We start from the raw sequence: 25,914 nt of genomic DNA, 5'->3' as shown, positions 1-25,914 counted from the left end.
TCGACACCTGCTGTCTTTGGGATTGGAATTATTATATTCTTCTTTAAGTCTGAGGGTATTTCGCCTGTCTCATACATCTTGCTCACCAGATGGTAGAGCTTTGTCAGGACTGGCTCTCCCAAGGCCGTCAGTATTTGTAATGGAATGTTGTCTACTCCGGGGGCCTTGTTTCGACTCAGGTCTATCAGTGCTCTGTCAAACTCTTCACGCAGTATCGTATCTCCCATTTCATCTTCATCTACATCCTCTTCCATTTCTATAATATTGTCCTCAAGTACACCGCCCTTGTATAGACCCTCTATATACTCCTTCCACCTTTCTGCTTTCCCTTCTTTGCTTAAAACTGGGTTTCCATCTGAGCTCTTGATATTCATACGAGTGGCTCTCTTTTCTCCAAAGGTCTCTTTAATTTTCCTGTAGGCAGTATCTATCTTACCCCTAGTGAGGTAAGCCTCTACATCCTCATATTTGTCCTCTAGCCATCCCTGCTTAGCCATTTTGCACTTTCTGTCGATCTCATTTTTGAGACGTTTGTAGTCTTTTTTGCCTGCTTCATTTACTGCAATTTTTATATTTTCTCCTTTCATCAATTAAATTCAATATTTTTTCTGTTACCCAAGGATTTCTACTAGCCCTCGTCTTTTTACCTACTTGATCCTCTGTTGCCTTCACCACTTCATCCCTCAGAGCTACCCATTCTTTTTCTACTGTATTTCTTTCCCCCATTCCTGTCAGTTGTTCCCTTATGCTCTTCCTGAAACTCTGTACAACCTCTGGTTCTTTCAGTTTATCCAGGTCCCATCTCCTTAAATTTCCACCTTTTTGCAGTTTATTCAGTTTTAATCTACAGTTCATAACTAATAGATTGTCGTCAGAGTCCACATCTGCCCCTGGAAATGTCTTACAATTTAAAACCTGGTTCCTAAATCTCTGTCTTACCATTATATAATCTATCTGATACCTACTAGTATCTCCAGGATTCTTCCATATATACAACCTTATTTTATGATTCTTGAACCAAGTGTTAGCTATGATTACGTGATGCTCTGTGCAAAATTCTACCAGGCGGCTTTCTCTTTCATTTCTTAACCCCAATCCATATTGACCTACTACGTTTCCTTCTCTCCCTTTTGCTACTCTCGAATTCCAGTCACCCATGACTATTAAATTTTCGTCTCCCTTCACTATCTGAATAATTTCTTTTATCTCATCATACATTTCATCAACTTCTTCATCCTTTGCTGAGCTAGTTGGCATGTAAACTTGTACTACTGTAGTACGCATGGGCTTCGTGTCTATCTTAGCCACAATAATGCGTTCACTATGCTGTTTGTAGTAGCTTACCCGCACGCCTATTTTTTTTTCATTACTAAACCTACTCCTGCATTACCTCTATTTGATTTTGTGTTTATAACCCTGTATTCACCTGACCAAAAGCCTTGTTCCTCCTGCCACCGAACTTCACTAATTCCCACTATATCTAACTTTAACCTATCCATTTCCCTTTTTAAATTTTCTAACCTACCTGCCAGATTAAGGGATCTGACATTCCACGCTCCGATCCGTAGAACGCCAGTTTTCTTTCTCCTGATAACGACGTCCTCTTGAGTAGTCCCCGCCCGGAGATCCGAATGGGGGACTATTTTACCTCCGGAATATTTTACCCAAGAGGACGCCATCATCATTTAACTATACAGTAAAGCTGCATGCCCTCGGGAAAAATTACGGCTGTAGTTTCCCCCTGCTTTCAGCCGTTTGCAGTACCAGCACAGCAAGGCCGTTTTGGTTAGTGTTGCAAGGCGAGATCAGTCAATCATCCAGACTGTTGCCCCTGCAACTACTGAAAAGGCTGCTGCCCCTCTTCAGGAACCACACGTTTGTCTGGCCTCTCAACAGATACCCCTCCGTTGTGGTTGCACCTACGGTACGGCCATCTGTATCGCTGAGGCACACAAGCCTCCCCACCAACGGCAAGGTCCATGGTTTGTATGGGGGAAGAATAATAATATATTCTATATTCTACAAGAACTAAATGTACACCATCCTTCAAACGTGGCATATTTCAAAATCATTAAACTTCTTTTCATAACTATATAAATACCTTTTCTTTATACGTATTATATTTCGGAGAATTTTAGAATCAGAAGAAATATAATTTCATTTAAATTTGTCTGTGTTCTTAAAAGCGGAAATTGTTCTATTTTTCAGTTTTTCTAATAGAATCTTCTGGATGCAGCTGGAAGGAATAAGCTTTTATATATAATGAGATTCGCTCCAAAGAAACCGCTTCATTTCCTCATTTCACTGCAGACTTTTGTTGCCAACTCCCCAGACTGCAAAGATACCACGCAGTTAGTCATTGCTTCATGATGATGAAAATGGCGCGTATGAAGAAACTCCCTTTAGCGCTGAACGATGAATAACGTATTCTTTTGTTATTGCGATAAATCAGCATGTTGAATAAATCTTGTTCAGTGATAGCGTGAAGATTCGTTTTCACTTGGCTATTTAAGACCCAGGAACTCTGATCTGACCCCAGAGAGACTACGTCGAGTTTGAACCATGGACAGCTTAAAAGACTGAGTACAACATTCATTTACATTATTATTCATCGAGCTTTTAGTTAACGTCAGTTCTTTCCTAGAAGACGAAATATTTACTGAAATAGCAGTGACAAATGCTAGAAGACTACAATATTAAAATAGCAATATCTAGGAATGATTTTTACGTAGTATTGGAAAGACCGACATTAAATGTTACAGACAGGCTTGTAGGAAACATAACCGAACGTCATGATCAACCCGCCTTCCAAAGTGGATTGATAATTGGTGTAACATGCATGGGCAATTGCATACAGAAGTTTACATTACAATTAGTGTTTTTGAGGCAGACATTGTATATAATGCATCTACAATACTGGAGAGACAGTGTTCCCAGACGCATAAACTGTCCCACAGAGTGACCGCTAAACTTTCATGCCTTCTCGTTCTTTTCTTATATACTGATAATCACAGCAGTAATAAATAATTATCAAGATTCATTTAGAAGGGAAATGTCTTACATTAATACATTTCTTTGATACTTGATGTCATCAAACACCTCCCTTCCAAACTACTCTTCTAGAGTGCACCGCACTGTGACAGACCAAAACCAATGTTTACCTACTTCTCTCTGATAGCGTGGATTTTCAGCTGCCGGGTAGTGCCTAGTGCGAAGATTTTTTTCTCGTGGTTTGTAAATAATTCTTCATCAGCTAACAAAATCTTACACACAAGTGTCGCATCACATTTTAGTTATCGTTAACATAATTCGGAGAATAGTGTCAGTCGTTTTCAAGATACTGCTCGTGAAGCAAAATGTGTGAAGCTTGAAAAGCGTCGGAATGTACAGTTCACAGAACTGTCCTTTGGTTGATCTCACACGTTCAAGCTACCTCATAGTAATGTCATTCGTGTGTTACAGCTGTTAAAGTTTTATCTCTATTTCTCTCAGCAGTTGCTGTTTTTTTCCTTTAACGTATTTTATTCTTCACATATCCAGTATTTAGAAATTTTTGTATAACGTCGTGAGACCTTGGAACGATCAGGACACCTTACAGCATACAACTGTTTCTCTAACAACGACATTCGCGATAAACGAAAACCATATTCATTTGTGAAAGTCTGAATAGTTTTCCGAGCAAGTGTTTTGATGACTACAGTAGTAATGAGGCCGTTGGGGTATGGGTGCAGTCTGTATTATTACCATATTTCAAATGACATCATCGATGGTGTAACGTAGATTTTTTGCCAGATATCCCCATTCCCCTCTCACCACACCTCTTTTAGACCTAAAGGGAAATTGTTTTATCTATAAAATGGCACGAAATTCAAAAACTGGCTGGAAATTCAGAACAGTCCAATCGCTCCACGTGTAAAGTGAAGGTTTTCCCCACTCCTGCGTCGTTGCAGCTCAGTCCAGTGTAAATTGGTGGCAAATAGAAGATGGACGTTCGTTCTGTTAGTGGAAATAATTCACTTGTGCTAAGTACAGAATCCAAGATGGTGGATCTTAGGATATGGGTGCATCTGCACGGTTGCCAGATTTCCCCAGCGCTATGATGTCAGATTCCAGTACAGAGCATCTGAGAATGGGGTGCAGCCTGGTTCAAATTTGAAATGTAGCAGATTCAAAAATCATTGGCTTTTCCCCACTTCTACGACGTTGCAGTTCACTTTCTTTAACCCATTAAGTACCAGTGTCCTATTTTGAGGACAGAGCACATATTTATTTATAAATACACAATAAACTATTAATTTGCAACTATTACTGTTCTACGTCATTTGTTGATGCTTTTTACCTAAATGTATGCTTACAGGAAATTAAAAGCAATAAATCCTGCCATTAATTGATTATTGAATACTAACGCACACTTTTCGTTATTACAGGTATTTACTTTATCGACAATTTAGTAATATTTGAAATATGTGGCAAATATCGTTTTGTGGTTATCATAGTCAACAATGTGTCTTTTAAACTACTTGCATTGTTAGCTCAATTGTTGTTATATTCATTGTTCTCCATTGTTATAAAATTTGGTGTACTCGAAATAGGACACTGGGACTTGGTGTTATCATTTCAGTTATTTGTATTGCTGCACGTTCGAATATGAAACATCTCTGCTACAGCTGATGTATTTTCTTTTTAGAACGTGGTAATTTTACCAGATTTTGTTGCCCCATTAGTAAATAATACAGTTCCAGATGGACAGAGGTATTTACACATTCCCTTTTCTGTAGTTGTATTAATCTTTCATTTCACTTTATTTTATTACATTTTATTTCATTTCATTTTATATAGATTATAATGGCCTTCAGACGAGATAGATACCTCACTAACGAAGCAATAAAAGAAACAATAAACAGTGACGCATTGTATAATGCGGTCTCAGATGATCAGGACCAAATTGATATCACGGTATGTCCTCCTGAAGTAGACTGTATGAAGGTCCAGACGATGTTACTGGGACCGTGGAAGTCTCAGATGTGCCAGGGGCTATTGAATTACATTATGTTGCATCAGAGAATAACGAAGAAACTGTGTCTAAAACTTCACTGCCAAGTACATCCCAAGTTTCCAGAAGTAAATCGAAGGAGAGACGTCATACCGATGAGGAAAGCATTTGGAAAAAGACACCTCCAGTTTATACAAAGCTGTCTCAAACTAGTGAGCATGACATCAGCACAAAGAGAGAGGAATTGAAGGAACAACTTTCTTCCTTGACTCCGAAGGAGATGTTTGAGGAATTGATGAACGAAAACATATACGAGTTCATAGTGAAAGAAACTGTGAGATATGCAGAAAATATGAAGAATATGCAGGATTTTATCCTCACAGTTCAAGAAGTGTCGGATTTCTTCTTTCTGCTGGCTACCATAAGCTCCCTGCTGAGAAGCTATACTGGTCTGAAGATGAAGATGCTGGCATACTAATTATAAAGACAGATATGTCAAGGAATAATTATCAGAAGTTGAAAACATTGCTTCATTTTCAAGACAGTGACTTCGCCAATGAAAACAAACACGATCACGGATTCGAAATTAGACCTCTCTTGAAAATGATAAATGAATCTTTTCCAAAATTTGGAATATTTGAGGAAACTTTGTCAATTGACGAAATGATAGTCAAATACTATGGACGAAGTGGGCTGAAACAGTTTATCCGACGCAAGCCTATTAGATTTGGCTATAAGTTGTGGTCTCTTTGTGTAGGAAGTGGCTACTGTTTCCAATTTGATTTTTACTGTGGAAAGGACCCAGAAAATACTGCAAGGGATGACCTACTATTGGTATCAAGAGTAGTCCTAAACATGCTGGACTGAACTGAAAAACCCGAGAATCATTGTGTGCACTTTGACAATTTCTTCACTAGTGGCGATCTTCCGATTCATCTGAGAAATTTGGGTTTTCGAGCAACTAGGACTGTCAGAGAGAATCCAGTTTGTGACTGTCCACTACTGAGCAGCAACGAACTGAAAAAGACAGTTCGAGGAAACTATGACTACCACTTCGACAGGAATGGTGAGGTGTTATTTGTTCGATGCCACGACAACAGATGCGTTACAATTGGTACAAAGTTTGACAACGTTGAACCTTTGGGAGCAGTTACGCGGTACAAAAATGGCTCTGAGCACTATGGGACTTAACTTCTGAGGTCATCAGTCCCCTAGAACTTAGAACTACTTAAACCTAACTAACCTAAGGACATCACAAACATCCATGCCCGAGGCAGGATTCGAACCTGCGACCGTAGAGGTCGCGCGGTTCCAAACTGTAGCGCCTAGAACCGCTCGTCCACCTCGGCCGGCTTACGCGGTATAGTAGACAAGCAAGTAACAAGACACAAGTGCAACAACCTGCCGTTTTGAAGTCGTATAACGCGTACATGGGAGGTGTTTACCTCCATGACTGGTTAGTTGGAAAATATGCGACGGTAATTAGAGAGAAAAAATGTTGCTGGGTCTTATTTACACGTATGCTGGAAATGGCCCTCGTAAATGCCTGGCTCTTCTACAGACCAGTACATGGGAAAAATGCACTGGATTTACTGGCTTTCAGACGTGCTGTTACAGTTACATAACTGAAATTGGACACTGGAAGACCGAATATTGGATGTCCAATGGAATACCCATCAAGTCAGTTGAGAGTGATACTGGACATCAAGTTTTATGGAATTGGTCCTATGATTGACAAAAGAAGCACGCAAAGATGATGTGTAAGAGCTAAATGCAACGGGAAACCAAAAACATATTGTGTTAAATGCCGTGTAACATTTTGTGTGAAGTGTTTTGTACCATTTCACAAGAAATAAATAGATAAGACTTGAATACAGGTCAAGGCGCTGCAGTCACGGACTGTGCGGCTGGTCCCGGTAGAGGTTCGAGTTCTCCCTCGCGCATGGGTTTGTGTGTTTGTCCGTAAGATAATTTAGGTTAAGTAATGTGTAAGCTTAGGGACTGATGACCTTAGCAGTTAAGTCCCATAAGATTTCACACCCATTTGAACTTGAATACAGTTTAGTATGCTATACGATACTGTTAGATCCCAGCGTCCTATTTTGAGGACGGCCATTATATCAGCATGTATAGATATTCTTTGGCTATTTTTGTACTTATTGTGGTTTATACACTATGTACATTTTAATTAAGGAATAAAAAATTCAATTTTTTTAAAAAATTAATTTGGGACTTAATGGGTTAAGTTTAAAAACGGTGCAAGATGTATGTTTAAACGACTTCCCGCTTTCCAGTTATCCAAAGGTTAAAACTAAGAACTGTTTAAACATTGTACATTAATATAGGATGACAAAAAAGTTCAGCTTTATTTAATATCGAAAGAATTTCCCCTACCCCTCAGTCATCACAGTTTGCATATTTAAACAAATTCTCTTTCCAGAGTTACCTAACTTTAAAATGGTGGCTAATTCAAAAATTCACTTGTCTTAAGTTTACGTTGACGAGAAATTAAAAAATCCCCTTACTCGAAGTTTATAATGGCAGTACGCCCACTGGTGCAGTCAACAGGCCTCTCAGTAGTAGAGCACTGAACCTAACTTAAAACTGTACAGTTCGCTTGTGCAGCCTGTATGGTCGTCAATTGTGACTGTGTGTAGTATGACAGAAATGCAGGGAAGTAGGGTATGCAGTGTTTCCACACGCCGTGTCAGACCGCTCGCAGAACTCATGCTGCTCCTAGCGCCAGAGACGAGTCTGCTACTGCCATTCTCAGACAAGTGATTCCACCGTTCCAAAAGTAACCACACCGTGTGTTATGACCAGAGACGTACAAATTCTCCTTCCAGCCTGTCTGCCCCTGTCTTCACCGGTACCATTTAAGCAACCTGAAGAGTGGTGGGTAAAGCAGGTCAACATACGTTTCCGCAATCCTGGCTAGCTTCACAGAACCCGTTCAATCCGCTCCACATGAAAACAGTTTGCACTATCAGTCCAACGTGACTAACCAGGTATATGTTTGCATAGACAGTTTCACTGCAGCTCAATTATTATAACAGTGGGAACAGAAAAACGAACACACCAAACTGAAAGATTGAGGAAAAATGGCTCTGAGCACTATGCGACTTAACTGCTGAGGTCATCAGTCGCCTAGAACTTAGAACTAATTAAACCTAACTAACCTAAGGACATCACACACATCCATGCCAGAGGCAGGATTCGAACCTGCGACTGTAGCGGTTGCTCGGCTCCAGACTGTAGCGCCTAGAACCGAACGACCACTCAGGCCGGCGAAAGATTGAGGAGATATTTAAAAATGGAGAACACATACCAATCACGAAACGAAGCTCAAGTCCAGCAGGGAAAAGCTTTCGTATGTTTATGATGCAGCTGCAAATAGATCGGTATTTGTTTCGCAATGAAAATTGTGTAAAAATTTACTAAACGCTGATTCGGCAACGTCGAGTACGTTGAAACATGTTTGTAAATTTGACCACCAGTATCCTTAGTGCATAAATAGTTCAAGAGAATAAGTGGCTGAGAGGTGTCTGGAAATACCGGGTGGTTATAATTAACCTTTCCCTATTTAACAAGTTATAACACGGAAACTAATTACCGTACGAGTACCAAAATTGGTAACTGTAATGTCAAGGAATGAGGAGAGAAATAATGCAGAATTAATTCAACTAAAACACTTTTAATGTACTTCTACGATACATCATACCAATAAACACCGTTACCATTCGCTACGGTCGCAGGTTCGAATCCTGCCTCGGGCATGGATGTGTGTGATGTCCTCAGGTTAGTTAGGTTTAAGTAGTTCTAAGTTCTAGGGGACTGATGACCTCAGATGTTAAGTCCCATAGTGCTCAGAGCCTACACGTAATACTACAATGAAAGTGTACAGAATAAACTGCTGCGTATAGTAGCACAGCGGGACGAGCAATCAAGCTTCCTTTAATTTGCCAGGGTTGAGCATAGCTTGACTTAGATGGGAACATAGCAGCCTGCCAGTTCTGCTAATAAAGTGGAGCAACAAGCCTGCCTAGCTAACATGTAAGTATGGGCTGTTAAAAGCGGAATGAGTAGACCTCTGGTCAAGATAAGTTGCCAGGGATAGGCAACACGCACCAACTATTAGAGTAGGCTGCGCCACACAGGCTGCCACACAGGACCGGTGATGGTTGTGCAAGTGTGGGTCCTTCAACATGGTCATTACTGTTTATACCCCCCTCAGTGTCAGTTAGCATTTTGTCTTCAACGATCTCGGTGTATATTGTATTAATCACAGTTCTATACTCCCACAAACGGAAATGTGATCTAGTATTCAGACTATGATTGCATTTTTAGATGATTAAACATATAAATTATACTGATCAACTCAGCCTCTCCCAAAGCTGCTTACAAGTATTTCAAACAAATGGCTCTGAGCACTTTGGGACTTAACAGCTATGGTCATCAGTCCCCTAGAACTTAGAACTACTTAAACCTAACTAACCTAAGGGCATCACACAACACCCAGTCATCACGAGGCAGAGAAAATCCCTGATCCAGCCGCGAATCGAACCCTGGAACCCGGGCGCGGGAAGCGAGAACGCTACCGCACGACCACGAGCTGCGGATGCAAGTATTTCAGATGCGACATACGTTTTACGATAAGTGTATTTACACAACAGTGTCAGACAGTGATTGTATTAGCCAGGAAGAAACCTGCGACCACCAATCAGGGCCCTTTATCGTTTGAACCGAAATGCGAAAGTATGTGAGATATACAATCACGAATGTGCCATCTCACACAAGGAACGTGACGACGCGATAAATCAGGGCTCTTGTAGAAGCACAGAGTCTTTCTCCCATCGCCTCATCTGCTAGAGGAATAGGGAAGGGAATGACTATCGCGATACAAGCTATCGTCTTGTAGATGCGATTGGAAATGAGATGAAACAGAAACTATTATTGATGTTGAGCCAAACACACATAAGACTACCTTGATGTTTGCAACGACCACACACCAGACAGTGTTTGCGAAATTCATGGCTAGCAGAATGAAATTAAAGGTAGAAAGATTTTAGATGAAGTATGTGAACATCAAGATTGGTATCAACTGAAACGAAGCAAGACAACATCCAAAACGACAGAGGAAAAGATGAACATACACACTATACCACATAAATACAGAAAATCACTTAATTTTACGTCGAAATAAATGTATTTCACATCGAAATCATAGAATTTTATCATTGAAGCTGTGGGTTTCACACCAAAATCAGCTAATTTTCTATCAAAGTCCATAAAATCAGTTAATTTTAGCATTGAAATCATCGACTCCGCTGTCAAAATCTGTCGCTAAGATGCTGCAGGGAAATGGTGTACTTCACATCACCACCCGTCTCTTTGTTCAACAGACTCCAACGGCAATAGGGAGTGAAACTTGATTTTTTCAATTGTATGCTGAAATCGTGGAGCATTAAATTTAGAAACGTTTACCAGCTGTTCGGATTCAACTTGAAGCAACTATATCTAATCACATTTCTGGGTTCAAAATTTGTAGCTTAGTGGATACAGCATAAAATCGTCTCACCTAGAAGTGTTGTCGATAATTCTGTATGTGGTAGATAAAAGCTTTCGAATGGTGAAATTCCTGCCTTGCTGCATACTAGATGAACGGTGACAAGTGTCGCAAGTTTGCAATTAAAGATAACTGACGGGACCTACAACCAGTTAGTAGCATTGCAGTAGATACCTTGTGAATTAATTGTCAGACCTGGACTTCGCGTCTTTACACGGTATTTACAAATAATTTCTGATGAATATTGGTATGGTTCCTTCAACAAGACATTTGTATGGGGAGTCTTTCACTAACCATGATAGTTGATGGCCACGATAGCTGTTGCAGCTTACACTGAATTTCACATGATTGTTTAGAACTGTCAGCAAGTCAAGCATGCAAAGCAATTCTACAGTAGCTTCCTCCAGATTTTTGAAGGTATCTGGCATCGCATGTTTACAGAACTCTTATAAAGTGAGGGTGGAGAGCTGACGTCCAACAGCGATCCAGATGTATTCAACTGAAGCAAATTGATGGCTATGACATCAACACGAGTGCTTCTTAAACCACTGCAGTATGACATGAACGTTACACCACAGACAGTTATAAGGGCACCTGTGCAGGAGATCTTTTGCTCATCACAATATCGTGTATCGGGAGACATGGTGTGGATCAACTGTGTATGCGGGCTTGGGGAAATTGTGCAAGTTTGACGGGGTGAGGAATATTAAAATATACTCAGCTGTAGTTAGACATGCAACTCACATTATGTGATTCTGTAGTGCAATAATGAGAATACCATCCAATGCAGTCACTCTTATTAATCCATGTTCAGGTACCTGATGTATAATGGCAAAGTAATCTGGCGTGTGGTGGACTATAGTATCGAGTAGAGTTCTTATGTGTACAGATTTTAAGGAATTGTTTGGTGAAGCCTTATAGCGCTCTCCTGTCACAACAATTCGAAGTAAGTCTTTGCTATGAATTTCAAATATATTCACTCGCCAAGAATGTAACATTCCATTCCAGTAGACCATGTGTACAAACATGCTATTTCTGATCTACTCACTCCTATATTAGCACTCTACAGGTACGAACCTGCATAGACACGACAGTATTATGGAAAGTAGGTTAGCTATATACAGCTATTTAAAGTCTGCAAACAGGTTATTCACTCGCCAGGAATGTAACACATTAAACCACCTAATAGAGCAACAGTATTTCTATGCCTTCATCTTATTCATCCTGCATGGACATGTCTAAACCAGAAGCACATTCCATCAGCTTTCTACCTCACAAACATTCCATAGCAGCGGAGGCGACAAGTTTCATGGGTTTCTCCCACCCTCTAATGTCACAAACTAAAATGGCGATCCAAGATGGCGGATCTGCGCAAAACCTGCAAACGTCACCAGTCCAAAATAGTTTCTCCAGTTTCTGTTGCAACGCAGCCGCTTATCCCAACCGCTCCTCTGCATTGTCCAGTCAATCAGCAGACTTGTTGAGTACACTCCAGTGAAAAATTGACCATCATGAAGTGTCATCAGAGATACACAACCTTCAAGACGAATATAAACAGGCTCGCACAATCAAATGTATGTATTAACTCCTCTGAACCTTTGTTATCACCATTATTATTGGTATTATTATTCATTGCGTGTGTATGTATACAGTGTGTAACAAAAATGTATGGCACAAATTGCAGGGCACATTACTCAGAGACAGACGAAGAAATTACCTAGTATGAACACGTGTCTGGAAACGCTTTGTTTCTATGTTACAACTCATTTTCTCCAATTCATTAACCATTGAAAATCAGAACGCACCATCATATCACGTGCAATTTTTTCTCACAGAGATGTTCAATATGCCCTCCGTGGGCATTGATACATTCGTCAGCCCGTCGTCGTAATGAATCTCGGATGCGCTGATGTATCCCTGGAGTATTGCCTATGGTTTTCGCAGCCTTCCATAATACGGGCACGGAGACTCTGAGCATCTTGCACTGGGGTTTTATACGGAAGAGATTTCAAATGTCCACGCAAACAAAAGTCCAGTGGGCTTAGATCCGGAGAGCGTGAAGGCCAGGCAACTTGTCCATCTCTGCCTATCCACCTGTCAGCGATTCCGTTAGTTAGAAGCCGACGGACATTAACGCTAAAAGTGAGGAGACGAACAATGTCGGCCCAAACGTTTACAGAAAATCTTTGAATCTTTGTTGATGACTTGCTTCAACAGTTGAGTCAGGATTGGCGTCTGCCCATACATGCCGAACGTGAAAATTTACAATCTGATCTCGTTGCAACGACGCCTCATCTGTTAACAGCAGCGCTGCACAAGAATTAAGTCTGACACTTTGTTGGACAAACCATACGTAGAAGAGCACCCATGCAGATAAATCAGCTGCTAATAGTGCCTGCACACGTTGTAAATGACACAGCTGGTCCTCGTGTAACACTTGCCAGACAGTCATGTGGTCAACATCCAATGTTGCAGCTAGATGTCTTGTGCTGGCACTAGGGTCGTCGTCAACTGCATGAAGAGTTCCCGCCTCCCGTTGCGGTGTCGTTCTCCTATGCAGCCCCTGGTCGCGAGTATTAGGCTTAAATGCCCAATGTTCCCTGAGTCGACGGTCAGTAGCTTCAAACGTTTTCCTGTCGGGGCACCTTCGTCCTGGAAATCCCTCTCGGTACAAATTTTGAGCGTGAGCGCCATTGCCGTCAGCTAATCCCTACATCAAATGGGCATTTGTCATCTCCGCATTTGTGTACACTGCCAATGCACGAGCGAAGTCTACGTCTAACCGTACATAGTAATCCCTATGCTCGTAACGGTCATACTGATCGCTGGAACAGTTGATGTTACGTACAGACGAGCAATAACGTACGTCGCATGAGAAGGGCATGTAAAATAAAACACTGGCGGTGCACAATGTAACCAGACATTACCAATAGTGCATGCTCCCCATGATTAATGAGTTGGAGTACCCTGATGCACTGCAGCAGAAATCAACTAAGCTCTCACACAGACTCCCTGATACAGCACCTGATATGTTGGAACAGGACACGGAATCGTTGCAGACTTCATGTTTCCCATTTATCCAATATCTACACCACTCAATGAATCTTTAGCATTGCATGGTGCACCTAATACACTGGAACAGAAATCATCTCAGCCTTCCCAGACATTCGTCTGTTGCCCGCCTAGTTATGCCGCTCTCCTTTGTTGTGTAGGCTACTGTGGTTCGTCCTGCGTTTACATTATCTATCGCTTCTGTCTTTTGATCCCGTTGTTGTTCACAGAAGAAGAACACAGTTTTTAACTCGTCAAAGAGACGGGAGTGCTTAAGAAGAGGATATAGCACAGAAGACCATTTGCAAGTCGGATACAGAGTCATAGAAAGGAGCAATGATTATAAATTACCACCTTGAGAAATTTTTTGACAACATTTCCTAAAACTTGTACTATTAGTCCTTGCGATAAGGCAGTGATTCAAACTAAAACAATACACAGTAGAATACACTGCTGAGATAAAACATTACAATCACCTTCTTAACACTGTGTTAGTTCAGCTATGGAACGTGATACATCACTGATGCTGATTGTCATGGATTCGATAAGTCCTTGCTAGGTTCCCGGAGGCATGCAGCACCAGATGTCTATGGACAGATTACGCATTATCCGTAAATTACGGGCAAGGGGTTTTTGAGGGCGTAGCTGGTGGCCGATAACGTCCCGGATGTTTTCAACTGGGTTCGGATCAGTCCGATTTGGTGGTCACGACATTAACGTGAGTTCACGATCATCCTGTACAAACCATTGCATCGCGGTACCGACACTGTGACACGGCTCTTTATCTTTCTGGAAGATGTTATCACTGTCGGGGAAGACATCAAGCATGAGAATATGCAGGTTGTCTGCAATATGGTCCTATTAACCCACAGCCATCATGGTGCCTTCGATAACTACCGCATAGAAACCCAGGTGAATGTCCCCATAGCATAATACTGTCCCCAGCGGCGTGCGTTCGCGGCATCGTACTTGTTTCAAACTGCTGATTCGCCTGAATGACGGCGTATCCGGACACGAATATTGTTTTGGTGTAGCAAGGAACGTGATTCACCTGATCGGGCAAGGCGTTTCCAACGATTGATGGTCCAGTATTGACGATCTTGTACCCACAGCAATCATAACTGACTATGTCGTTGGGTCACCTTGGAAATACGCAGGTGTCGTCGACTGCGGAGCCTCATGTTCACCCTTGGGCGTTCAACAGTGTCCTCCGGTAACAGTTGTGCCTGCACCAGCCTTGTACTCTCATCATATCGTCCACTGATCGCCGCCTACCCTGCTTTACAAAGTGGACGAGACACCGACCTCCACGTCTTTGTGGTCAGCCGTGGACGTCGACACTTTGTCGCCTAATGGTTGTTTCGCCGTCCTTCAATAACTTTTCATAGATGCTCACGACAGTATCAAGCGAGCAGACGACCAGCTATGCCGTTTCCAGTGTACTCGTTCCCAGTTAATGACCCATAACAATCTTCCCGTTCTCGAAGTCGTTTACGTCTACATCTACATCTACATCTACAAGATTACTCTGCAAACCAAAATTAAGTGCCAGGATGAGGGTTCATCTAACCACCTTCAAGCTACTTGTCTACTGTTCCACTCTCGAAAATAGCTCGAGAAAAATGAACACTTAAGTCTTTCTGTCAGAACTTTGATTTCTCTTCTTTTATTATGATGATGGTTGCTCCCTATGCGGAAGGACGCCAACAAAATACTTTCGCAATCCGAGGAGAAAGTTGCAGATTGAAATTTCATGAGAGGATCTTCCTGCAACGAAAAACGCCTTTGTTTTAATGATGCCCACCCCAATTCACGTATCATATCCGTGGCACTTTCTCCCCTATTTCGCGATAATACAAAACGAACTGCCCTTCTTTGAAGTTCTTCGATGTTCTCTGTCGATCGTATCTGATGCGCATGCCACATTGCACAGCAATATTCCAGAAGAGGACGTACAAGCGTAGTGTAGACAGTCTTCTTGGTAGACCTTTTAAATTTTCTCAGTGTTCTGCCAATAAATATTAGTCTTTTGTTTGTTTTACCTACAACGTTATCTATGTGATCGTTCCGACTTAAGTTGTTCGTAATTGTAATTCCCAAGTATTTAGTTGAATTCACAGCCTTTAGATTTGTGTGATTTGTCGTGTTACCGAAATTTAGTGGATTCCTTTTGGCGCTCATGTGGATGACTTCACACTTTTCATTATTCAGAGTCAACTGCCACAATCCGCACCGTACAGATACCTTGTCTAAATACACTCCTGGAAATTGAAATAAGAACACCGTGAATTCATTGTCCCAGGAAGGGGAAACTTTATTGACACATTCCTGGGGTCAGATACATCACATGATCACACTGACAGAACCACAGGCACATAGACACAGGCAACAGAGCATGCACAATGTCGGCACTAGTACAGTGTATATCCACCTTTCGCAGCAATGCAGGCTGCTATTCTCCCATGGAGACGATAGTAGAGATGCTGGATGTAGTCCTGTGGAACGGCTTGGCATGCCATTTCCACCTGGCGCCTCAGTTGGACCAGCGTTCGTGCTGGACGTGCAGACCGCGTGAGACGACGCTTCATCCAGTCCCAAACATGCTCAATGGGGGACAGATCCGGAGATCTTGCTGGCCAGGGTAGTTGACTTACACCTTCTAGAGCACGTTGGGTGGCACGGGATACATGCGGACGTGCATTGTCCTGTTGGAACAGCAAGTTCCCTTGCCAGTCTAGGAATGGTAGAACGATGGGTTCGATGACGGTTTGGATGTACCGTGCACTATTCAGTGTCCCCTCGACGATCACGAGTGGTGTACGGCCAGTGTAGGAGATCGCTCCCCACACCATGATGGCGGGTGTTGGCCCTGTGTGCCTCGGTCGTATGCAGTCCTGATTGTGGCGCTCACCTGCACGGCGCCAAACACGCATACGACCATCATTGGCACCAAGGCAGAAGCGACTCTCATCGCTGAAGACGACACGTCTCCATTCGTCCCTCCATTCACGCCTGTCGCGACACCACTGGAGGCGGGCTGCACTATGTTGGGGCGTGAGCGGAAGACGGCCTAACGGTGTGCGGGACCGTAGCCCAGCTTCATGGAGACGGTTGCGAATGGTCCTCGCCGATACCCCAGGAGCAACAGTGTCCCTAATTTGCTGGGAAGTGGCGGTGCGGTCCCCTACGGCACTGCGTAGGATCCTACGGTCTTGGCGTGCATCCGTGCGTCGCTGCGGTCCGGTCCCAGGTCGACGGGCACGTGCACCTTCCGCCGACCACTGGCGACAACATCGATGTACTTTGGAGACCTCACGCCCCACGTGTTGAGCAATTCGGCGGTACGTCCACCCGGCCTCCCGCATGCCCACTATACGCCCTCGCTCAAACTCCGTCAACTGCACATACGGTTCACGTCCACGCTGCCGCAGCATGCTACCAGTGTTAAAGACTGCGATGGAGCTCCGTATGCCACGGCAAACTGGCTGACACTGACGGCGGCGGTGCACAAATGCTGCGCAGCTAGCGCCATTCGACGGCCAACACCGCGGTTCCTGGTGTGTCCGCTGTGCCGTGCGTGTGATCATTGCTTGTACAGCCCTCTCGCAGTGTCCGGAGCAAGTATGGTGGGTCTGACACACCGGTGTCAATGTGTTCTTTTTTCCATTTCCAGGAGTGTAATTTTGTAATTTGATTTGATCATCTGATGACTATAATACGGGAAATGACAGCATCATCTCCAAACAATATAAGAGTGCTACTCAGATAATCTCCTAAATTATTTGTGTGGATGAGGAACAGCGAGGAGCCTACAACACTTCCTTGGAGAGCGCCAGATGTTACTTGTGTTTTACTCGCTTACTTCCCGTCAGTTACTAGGAACTATGACCTTTCTGACAGGAAATCATGAATCCAGTCTCAGAACTGCGAGGATAGTCCATAGGCACGCAGCCGGCCGGAGTAGCCAAGCGGTTCTAGGCGCTACAGTCTGGCGCGCGACCGCTACGGTCGCAGGTTCGAATCCTGCCTCGGGCATGGATGTGTGTGATATCCTTAGGTTAGTTAGGTTTAAGTAGTTCTAAGTTCTAGGGGACTGATGACCTCAGAAGTTAAGTCTCATAGCGCTCAGAGCAATTTGAACCATCCATATGCACGCAATTTGATTAGAAGTCGCTTGTGAGGTACGGTGTCAAAAGTCTGGTGTAAATCTAAAAATATGGAATCAAATTGACATCCACTGCAAACAGTACTCATTACTTCGTGCGAGAGGCTGTTTGTCAACAAATCGTCTGTTTCGAGATAACTCAAAAGTTCAAACACAGTATATGTCCCAAAACCCTACTGCTGATCGACGTTAGCGATATAGGTCTATAATTTAACAGATTACTCGTATTTCCTTTCTTGGGTGTCGATGTAACTTGTGCAACTTTCCTGTCTTCAGGTAGGGATTCCAACGAGAGACCAGTTTCATGTGATTGCTAAATAAGGAGTTATTGCATCAGCATACCCTAAGACGAACTTGACTGGAATATAATCAGGACCCGAGGCCTTGCATTTATTAAATGATTTAGAGTTTCGTTGTACAAAATATTAGAAGTATCTGGCATTTAATGTTGGTCTACATTTCGAGATTTTGTAAAATTTCACGAATCTTGAGGTTTTTGCGCTCTTTTAAATTCAGCAAGCCTTTGTCATTACTACTGCAACTGTGTTCTGACCTGTTTAGTGTAGCATGGGGAGGGGAGGGGGGCGAATCAGTACTGTCTCTTATTAATTTATTTAGTATATGTCTATACTACTTCTTTGAATTTAAACCACATCTGGTCTATTCGTTGTATTCATACCGGGTCTCCAGCCGGAAAATCTCGTCATCTGGACACAATATTTCGGCAGTCCACCCGGCCGCCATCTTCAGGTGAGTGGGCCGTCTCACTATCTCGCCGGAACTGAAAACAAACACATTTTCGGTTGTTTGGGGGAGGAGACCAGACAGCGAGGTCATCGGTCTCATCGGATTAGGGAAGGACAGGGAAGGAAGTCGGCCGTGCCCTTTCGAAGGAACCATCCCGGCATTTGCCTGGAGTGATTTAGGGAAATCACGGAAAACCTAAATCAGGATGGCTGGACGCGGGTTGAACCGTCGTCCTCCCGAATGCGAGTCCAGTATACTACCACTGCGCCGCCTCGCTCGGTAAAACAAACAGAGGCTATTGTGCCTGCGGTGGACCCATGGTCGGTGTATAAAGGAGCCGCCGCGGCGTGTTTGATTTCAGTTCCGACGAGGTAGTGAGACGGCGTACTCCCATGAAGATGGCGGCCAGGTGGACCGCCGAAATATTGTGTCCAGATGACGAGATGTTCCGGCTGGAGACCCCATACGAATACAACGAATTATTACGCCGGGAAAGTTTACGGAGCCACGTCTGTCTGGTCTAAGCTTGCACATTCAGACTGGAAGAAGTAGAGACTGTCTCTTAGGACAGTATCATCGCCTTATTGATTCCCCATTCGTCCCAGTTACGAGTTTACTACTTTCCTTACCGCTTTAGCTGCCCGCGTCGCCACCAGGCGGCATTCACGTTCATGATGGGCAGTAGCGACAATGATGTGGCTCAATAGCGTAGGCGGTATAGAATTGTGTCAATGCTACACGTTGCATTAGGGTTTATCAGTTTAGTGAGAAGTTAATTACTGAAAGAAGAGTCAGGTTAGCTGACTCCATATCGCAAAAACTGTTCATGACTGTCCTAGAGATATCTTTCAGGACTTCTCAACGTGAAGACGGAATGCGTGCTAATGGGCCATTAGTTTCGCCGATGAAATTCTAATCTTTGCCTCCAGCGCAGGTAAACTACAATAACTAAATGTTTCTGTCTACTATCTCCCGATGGGTCCATATTAGTAGGTAATGTCAACCAGACGTATGGATAACATCACAGACCCGAATCCTAAATAATTAATCATTTGCAGGGGTGACAGTAACACCTTTTGTGATGGTCACCATACTAGTGCGGGCGTGTAGGGGCTCCACTCTTACAAAAAACAACTAACGGAAAATGCTGCATGATCAACATATCTAAAATAAAGAAGTACTAATTAACAGTAAAGTTATAGAACCAAGTGATAAGTTTTTGAATTTATGCAGTTTAAGGTTGATGAGGCACCAAACTAAATAAGCTGAAGAGTAAAAATGTCCGAGAGTGCTTGTGGTAAAACAAATAAGATTTACAAAACCAACCTTTGCTGCTTCTAGAAAGGGAAGTTTACAATCAGGGTGTATTGCCAATTGTGATTTGAGGCAGTGGAACGTGAGCTTTTAACACGAAAACCATTCAAAAACTGAAAATTTGCTTAGCGAGTAGTGGTAATTATTATGAGTAATACGAATTACTATGACAGACAGAGAAACAAGAAAAAACGTCAGCAGACAGACAGAGTGGAAGACGTAGCTATGACTGATTAAAATCGATTGGAGATGTATGAGACTTGTAGCTAGGCGAATGAGTGGTAGTCTGACCAAGGAAGTTTTCTCCGAATAACAAGACACAAGAAAATATCAAGATGATGACGTAACGGAAGATGTATAAATAATATTACAAAACATGTAGGAGCAACACACAAAGGTCCTAACGCATAGAAAAGTCTATTGGAGGACTCAACGCAGTACTACGTTTCAAACAGACAGTTTTCAAATCTGATGTTTGTAACGTGTTTAAAAATGGAAGTTTATATTAAGTGCACTTCGTCAATCTTGACTAACAGTTGTGGAGTATGGACTCTGAATACAAAAACCTCTGAAAATTGTGGATTTCATAAGGCAGCAACTGAGAAATGCGTGAGAGAGAAACGCTGAGGATTTCCTAGAGTACAAATGTTGTAATGATGGGACCTGTTAAACGTAACCAAGACACTCTACGGCTCACAATGGGCTGTTCGGAATGAAGGACATTGCAAAGCGAGGCAGCGAGATTTTTACTCGCTCAAATGCATGAGCTTTGAGAGGTTATGCATTGCAATATTTGAAATAAGCGTGACTAAATTTTTCTGAAAGCCTGTCAGTGTCCATCGATAGTACGCCATTCTTTTTGAGTGACCAAGCTCTAGCAATGACTTATTTATTTACAAAACAGGTTCTTTACTTCAGTTAAACTATAGTGAAAGCAATACAATACTTTTACTATGTAGAACGAAAGTCAGTGCGTAGCTTTATATAAAACGAGGTGTGAAGATTGATTTTTTAAGCTTATTGGTTTCTAATGTTGGTGCAGCGTAAGCACAGATAATATTGAAGCTATACGTCATAAACAGACGCTGTACTAAACCGCATGAAGTAGGAAGAAAGAAGAAATGATATCATACTTTAGAATAGAAAGTAGATAAATAAATTTATCTACATCTACATAAGAACTCCCAAATCCACCGTGAAGTGCATGGCGTAGGATACTTATACCAGCGTTATCGATTTTCGTTCCTATTCCATTTGCGTATGGAGCGAGGGAAAAGAGACTGGTTATATGCTTCTTCATCCGCCCTAATCAATCTTGTCATGTTCTCATAATCCTTATGCGAAATACACTATGGTAACAACAGAAAGGTCGTACAGTCTTATTTGAATATGGGTCCACACAAAAAGGTTTCGCGAGAACTTTTTCGCCTTTCTCTCAAGGATTCCCATCTGTGTTCCCAAACATCTCCATTATAGTTTCATGTAGGCCGTAGTTCCTTGCTACGATCTTTCAGCGCGTCTCTGAATTCGTTCGGTGTCTACTGACGTACCTCCATGATCTGGATATCAATTTTAATTTTTTGCCTTTCCGCATTTACTTAGTAACTTCCAGCGTCGATATTCCACTTTAGACAACAGCATCATCAGCAAAAAACATTACAGTGCTGGTGAACGCATCTGATAAATCGTTTATATACACTGAGAGCATTAGATTCTGTTACCCTTCCTTGAGGCACACGCGATTTTCCCCGTTTCTGTAGAACAGTTGCCGTCCAGTTTAACGTACTGGGACCTATTAGACAAATGGCTCTGAGCACTATGCGACTTAACTTCTGAGGTCATCAGTCGCCTAGAACTTAGAACTAATTAAACCTAACTAACCTAAGGACATCACACACATTCATGCCCGAGGCAGGATTCGAACCTGCGACCGTAGCGCTAGCTCGGCTCCAGACTGTAGCGCCTAGAACCGCACGGCCACTCCGGCCGGCTCCTATTAGACAAATATACATCGAGCAAAGCACATACCTGTGAAGGTGCTCCATACCTTGGTTAGTAGTTGACAATAGAAAGTTTTGATGAGTTCATTCACTATACGTATGACCAGATATCAATAAGATTTTCTGATAAATCTTTTACCAGGATCTGAGTCTGAAAATTATTGTAAACTGCTTGCATAGCCCTTCTTGTGGATGCACAAGTTGATATTAAATTTTCTCTATCAGTTTCTATGGAATTTCTTTTTTAGCTGAAGTGTATCAGTTTCTGGATATGCAACTTTCTCCAAACGGTACCATTAAATTATGGCGTGTCTTCTTTGTTTTTAATTACGTTACCTGGTACTTACTTATACAGACATCGGTTTGTAACGTCTTTCAGTTTTCATAACAGTTGTTCTGCGTTTACGAGATCTGAACTAAATTTATCATTTCGACCTTTAAGTACATTGCGAGTTATTGTTTGTCAGCCCGCACGGTTAGCCGAGCGGTCTAATGCACGGCTTTCCGGAGCGGGTAGGAGCGCCTGGTCACCGACAGGAATCCGCCCGGCGGACTTGTGTCGAGGTCTGGTGAGCCGGCTAGTCTGTGGATGGTTTTTAAGAGGTTTCCCATCTGCCTCGGCGAATGCGGGATGGTTCCCCTTATTCCGCCTCAGCTACATTATGTCGGCGATTGCTGTGCTAACAAGTTCTCCACGTATGCGTACACCACCATTACTCCACCACGCAAACATAGGGGCTACACTCGTCTGATGTGAGACGTTCCCCAGGGGGGTCCACCGGAGGCTGAACCGCACAATAACCCTGGGTTCGGTGTGGGGCGGCGGAGGGGTGAAGTGGATTGCGGTAGTCGTCGTGGGGTTGTGGACCACTGCGGCTGCGGCGGGGACGGATCCACTCCGTCGTTTCTAGGTGCCCGGTTAACATACAATACAATACATACTGTCAGTCAGCTGGAACAAACACAAATACTTTCTAGCTTTCTTGATGACGTATTTGGCTTTGGTGACTACCGCTCCTGTAATAGCACGATTGCCGCTTTCCCTTCGGTCTTTGGTAATCATTTCATAAATATCGGATCATTTTCGTGCTCGTAAATGTAAAACATTGCTCTAGAATGCACAAGCGATCTATTCATGACCACTTCAGAAGTTGCCACAGGGTATCGTGGGCCGAGGAATCTACATTCGATCTCTTCACAGCACGAACAAGGCTTCTGGCTGAGACCTTACACTCGGCTCCAGAGGGTCCAGTTTTGTTCTAGGAACGAGGCTGCAAGTCGACAGATATGCAGTGACCTTATGGGTCATACTACCTGCCTCCACCAGGTCCTCCAGTTTCCGGAAAGAACGTAAAATGGTCTCAGAATCTAGACGACAGACGTTATTGGATCCGAAGTGGGCGACGACCTGCAGCTGACTGCAACCTGTCCCTCTCAGTTGGTCCCGCGATGGCTTCATCCACAAGACAGACTTAATGTATGAACTGTGAATGTCAATACCAAATAAAAAAAACTGGAGATGAAACGACACTCTGGGTATTATTGCTAAAAAGCGACAATTTCGGATAACGTTGGACAGAGCTACAACTGCGCAGTCAAGTGTTCCAGAATGCCAACAATTTTCTTTTACAATGACGAGGAGTGTGCCTAGAACAGGACATAATGATAATATGTTTATGAGGTGGACTAGTACGGTTATGCTTAAATGAAAAAAAGCCGTCTCCACAGCTGAGTTGTCAGCGTGGGTAACTACCATACGGAGGACCCGGTTTCGAATCCCGGTATTGCCAAAGACTTTTCCTTGGTGGGAGAACCGTTACAGGGTGCATTCAGCCTCGTTATGCCAACCGAGAAGCTATATGACAGAAAAGTAGCTGTTCGATGATCCGAGAGCGGTGTGCTGATCAAATGCGTCTCAGTATCCCATTCGCGTGGCGCTGCAAGGCAAAGGATGGCACGGCGGCCTATATACATGCTTGGGTCTTCACGGCGTGTACGAGGACCTCGTTTTCTAAATGAGACAGGGTTGATCCAAGATGTAAAACAAACAGAGCTTCTAATTAACCCCTTCGCATAAAGCGTAAATAACGTACTGTTCATCAGCTGAGGACTACGTTCCGAAAGACTAGCATGTTTAAATCATAATAAACGTAATGAATTTCTACTTTTTTCAAATGACGTGTACTTAATTCTATTGATCCATGGTTTATGACGTAGGGAACAGATATAACGTCTGTGGAATCTCCATGGGTGGAAAGAGATGACATTCGGCTGATGTCATTTTCGAACACAGCGATAGCCTTCAGAGGGCGTGACAGTAGAGGCAGCTTCAACGTGGCTCCACACACAGAATGGGCAGTCGCCTCCTAAATGGCGCACATACCAGGAATTACTTTATGCTCCCGCTACAGGATATTCAAATAATCCATTCTTCCGCCAATAGTTACGTCTACCACCACAGGGATCGCTGAATCCTCGAACAATTTGATGAATCCGTCAAATAGATCGCAGTCGCACGTTTATAAGACGAGCACACTATTTAAATGGCTTTACGCCGACTCTCGACCAGTTATCACACAGTTCTCTAGAGTTGCCTCCGGTTCGCATCTGCAGTCATGAGTTGGCGACCAGCTACAGCCATCGGACTGTTAACGCCTAGTGTCGAAGATCAGTCTAAGTGACAGTCATAGTGTCTGTCTATTGAGAGACTGAAATAGTAAACTCTCTAACTGTAGTATATAACGAACTTCTGTTATATCAGTTACTCATCATCTACTGAGATTGGTGAGACTAGATTTGAGACGTTTACATCAGTGGCGTCTCAACTAAATAAAAGGTGAGTATTTTTTGATGTACATTCTTCTTCTTTCTTCGTTTGGGTCATCTAAGGACCACGCACCAATTTCAATGCTTCCTTCTTTGCTGTTCTCCCTTTTTCCTCCAGTATTCTTTCATCTTTTCACTATGTATCCTTTTTCTCTCCTCGGGCCATTTTGACCTGTCTTCTTCTCCCTCTTGCCATGGAATCCTTCCATTTTTAACACTTTCTTCTTGAAAATCCCTCTTTCTGTTGCATCACTTTCACTTATGTTGTTTCTTGCAAATATTTCCCAACTTCTTGAATCCAGGCTGTTGTTGACTTCTTGCCCCAAAGATATTTAAAAATCTGTTTGTTAACCTGTTGCTGTTCATTCTGCGTAAGTGTCCAAAAATAGCAGTCACCTCTTTCGTAGTGTTTCATTTGTTTTCTATGTTGCGATAAACTTCTTCATTACTTCTTAATTTCCATACCCCTGTATTTTTTGGTAGCCCAAGTATTTTTCGAATGATTTTTCTTTCTAGGAGTTCAAGTTTGTACAATTTGTAGTTCAGTACTAAATATTCACTTGCATAAAGACATTCTGGTTTTACTACTGTGTTGTAGTGCTATATCTTCAAATTTTTAGACAGAGAACTTTTGTTGTAGACATTCCTAGTTATTCCATAAGCTCCCTCTATTTTACACACTCTTTCTTCTACAGCGAATTTTTCTAAGCCGTTTTCTTGGATAATTTCTCCCAAATATTTAAATTTATTTACCCTCTTTATCTGGCCAATATCTGTTGCTAGGGATTCTGGAGCATTTTTTACGTTTGTCATAAATTTTGTTTTTTCTACAGATATTCTTAAATCTGCTTTGTTGGCTATTTCTCCTAAGAGATTGATTTGTATTCCAGCATTTGTTAGGTTTTCAGAAAGAATGACAAAATCATCCGCAAACGCTGAACAGTGAATTTCAATACGTTTCTTTTTAGTTCCCAGTCTGATTGGTGATGGCTTCTGTTCTTTTGGTTTTTGTTTCCATTGTCTTACTATTTTCCTCTAGTACGCAGTTAAAGAGGAGTGGAGACAGGCCATCACCTTGCCTTACACCTGTTTTTATGTTGAATACCTTCGATATTTCACAGGGAAACGTTACTTTAGATTTGGTGTCTGTGAGCGTTTCACGAATTAGGTTTGCTAATTTAGATGTGATGCCAAATTCTCTGATCACTTTATCTAGTGTTTCCCTATCAACTGAGGCAAATGCCTTTTTAAA

Source organism: Schistocerca americana, chromosome X, assembly GCF_021461395.2.
Source record: "Schistocerca americana isolate TAMUIC-IGC-003095 chromosome X, iqSchAmer2.1, whole genome shotgun sequence".
Lineage (NCBI taxonomy): Eukaryota > Metazoa > Arthropoda > Insecta > Orthoptera > Acrididae > Schistocerca > Schistocerca americana.
Note: the sequence above shows the minus strand (reverse complement) of the source record.